The 2,698-nt window shown below is 40.3% G+C and overlaps 1 long non-coding RNA gene across 1 annotated transcript in view; it reads left to right on the top strand.

Moving 5' to 3' along the window:
• Nucleotides 1-1,197, top strand: part of LOC107088838 — a 3,436-nt gene extending 2,239 nt beyond the window's left edge. The window contains exon 2 of the long non-coding RNA XR_001481399.1: nt 721-1,197. This is a non-coding gene — a long non-coding RNA (uncharacterized LOC107088838). The remainder of the gene's footprint in view (nt 1-720) is intronic.
• The last annotated feature ends 1,501 nt before the right edge of the window (nt 1,198-2,698 follow it).

The following is a 2,698-nucleotide window of genomic DNA, read 5'->3' as shown; positions in this document are numbered from 1 at the left end:
TCTGAAGATATGAATTTGGGCTTTCTGTATGGAACTGAATCTCTTAAGTAGCTGGAGCAAAGCACCTGTAATTATTTGTAAGGGGGGAAACGTGCATGTAAAGTTTATCCAAAGAAAAAAAAAGTGATGTTTAACAGCACAGACATCTTAAATATTTAATAAACTAATCTAAACATGGAAATGCTGATTTAATGATCTAATGACGCCTTCCTCCCAGTCAGATTAACAGACAATCTGTATATGCTTGATTTTAACTAGTTCTTCATCTTTGGTTTCGCTGGTATTTAAACATATATTTTAGAACATGGTAACTAGGTAGTATGTAAGGTCAATATGACTACATGGAAAAAATAGTTTTGTTTTTTAAGATTATCTCAAACATCTATTTTTTTTATTTTTTTTTTTAGTTTTTCCAGCTCTGGTGGCTCTTTTTTTCAACAGTAGACTGACAGGAAAGGGGGTATGAGAGATGGGGGAGAGACACGCGGCAAAGGACCACAGGTCGGATTCAAACCCGGGTCGGCCGCATCGAGGGCTAAGGCCTCTGTACATGGGTTGTGCACGCTAACCACTGCACCACTTGCACACACTTTAACATTATTTTTGTCCTGCTGGGGAGGGGTAGGGTCCAACTGTATATAGGGGTGGGGGTCTTGAAGGAAGCCAGTCTCACCTAAATGTAATTTGTTTGCTTATAACCAAACTTATCTTTTTTTTCAGGTGGTCCAGGCCGCCGAGGCTACCACCAACGCCACCATCACCACCCCCTCCAAAAACAGCGGTGAACGGGCCATGGCGGTTCCACTGCTCCTTCTCCCGTTGACCTTTCCTATTATCTTCTTTCATGACTGGTTTCTGTAAAGGATTACTCCAACTGTCCTGTCGGTCCAGCTGGACAGGGGGATGCAGATGTCATCTTCTTCAATTTGAGGGTTCCCCAAAGAAAACTGTCTTAAGCACCGAACCAGGACGTGCCCTGTTACCATCTGCATGTTTTCCCGATCCCTGCTGGGTGTTTCATGGACTCTATTATTCGGGTAGTACAAGGTGCCTGTGTAGTAACTAGCCTTGTTTTAGGGGGTGGGTGAAAATGTTAGTGTTTTTATTTTTTCAAGAAACGTCTTCTGAATTACTTCACTGCAAAGATTTATCTATTTAAATAATCATGACAATTGATACATAAATAAAGTTTTAAAATGACATTTTCCTTTCTTTTTTTTCCCATTTTAAATATTGTTGTCTTTATTGGTCTCTCAGTTGGAACCCTTGTTTTAGCTCTCAGTGCTTGTATGTACACTTCGAATTTAATAAAGCACTGGTTGGGATGTTTCACTGGTTTCTGTCAGTGCAGAAACATTACTATTATAAATTGAAGGGTGATATTTGGCAATAAATTGCAGATGTAACTCCCAAAATCTGTATTGTGTGCTTGACTTTTGGAAAAAAAATTGGTTTAGAGGGTTTTGATTTAATACTTGGAAAACTAATTGTAGATGGCTATTCTATTTTAAGCACAGTTAAAATGTTAAGCATGTTGTGCAGACATGGAAATCAGTAATAGTGAAATTAGCTGTTTTGAATCCCAGCTATTTGAATGGTGTAGGTTCCTTGTGGGGTAGGGGTTATCCCAGAATTAGTTTTCTGACTTTGGTTAGACATTAGCAGTGTGAAGCATGACTCTAATGGTGTGCTGACGTGTGCACATACATGCATAAAGTATTGATTCCAATAAGACGTACTAGAACGGCGGTATGGAGTTATTGCAAATATTGCTAAAAACTGCAAATACATTTAAAACTCAACTCTTTGGATGCTTAGGTGGATTTTAAAGAGCCCGCCTTGATAGGCTTTAAAGTTACAGTGATTGACACCAGTTCGCTAAACTAACCTTTTGCCACATATTCTGAAGTGCCTTTTAGCACTTCAGAATCCGTATCCTGTTACCATTGATTGGATATGAGGAAATTAACAAACCCTACCATATAAGATCTGACAACTGGAAGTTCAAGTCGAAGTGTCAACACAAAGCAGAACATTTTATTTATAGTTCCCTTTTCAAAATCTCAAAGGGCTTCGGCTGCATGAAAACAGAAATCCTCTATAGATCTGCAAGACAGAGGCATACTGCTTTAAAGGTCCCAATGAACACAGAGTGGCATCTTTCATGTGAAAATAGAGGTTTAAAACCACCAGGAGTCTTCCTAGTGCTGGCCAGCCATCTGCATATGTGAAGTAAATTGTTGGTACCCCACATTTAATGAATAAGAACATTTGTTAGAGGAATAACTTTTAATTTTACATCCTGTTGTGTGAATTGAATAGAAACAGGTGGAAATTATTGGCATTAAGAAAGACACACTCAATAAAGGACTGGTTCTACAGGTGGGGACCACAGACCAATTCTCAGTACCTATGCTTTCTGGCTGATGTTTTGGTCACTTTTGAATGTTGGTGGTGCTTTCACACTCGTGGTAGCATGAGACGGACTCAACAACACACACAAGGGGTTCGGGTAGTGTAGCTCATCCAGGATGGCACATTACTACGAGCTGTGGCAAAAAGGTTTGAAGTGTCTGACGGTGTAGTGTCCAGAGGCTGGAGGTCCTACCAGAGAGAGGCCAGTACACCAGGATATGGAGGCAGTAGGAGGGCAGCAAACCAGCAGCAGTACCACTACCTCTGCCTTTTTGCAAAGAGG

Source organism: Cyprinodon variegatus, unplaced genomic scaffold, assembly GCF_000732505.1.
Source record: "Cyprinodon variegatus isolate N-32 unplaced genomic scaffold, C_variegatus-1.0 Scaffold230, whole genome shotgun sequence".
NCBI classification, from domain to species: Eukaryota; Metazoa; Chordata; class Actinopteri; order Cyprinodontiformes; family Cyprinodontidae; genus Cyprinodon; species Cyprinodon variegatus.
Note: the sequence above shows the minus strand (reverse complement) of the source record. Positions and strands in the feature narration are given on the sequence as shown.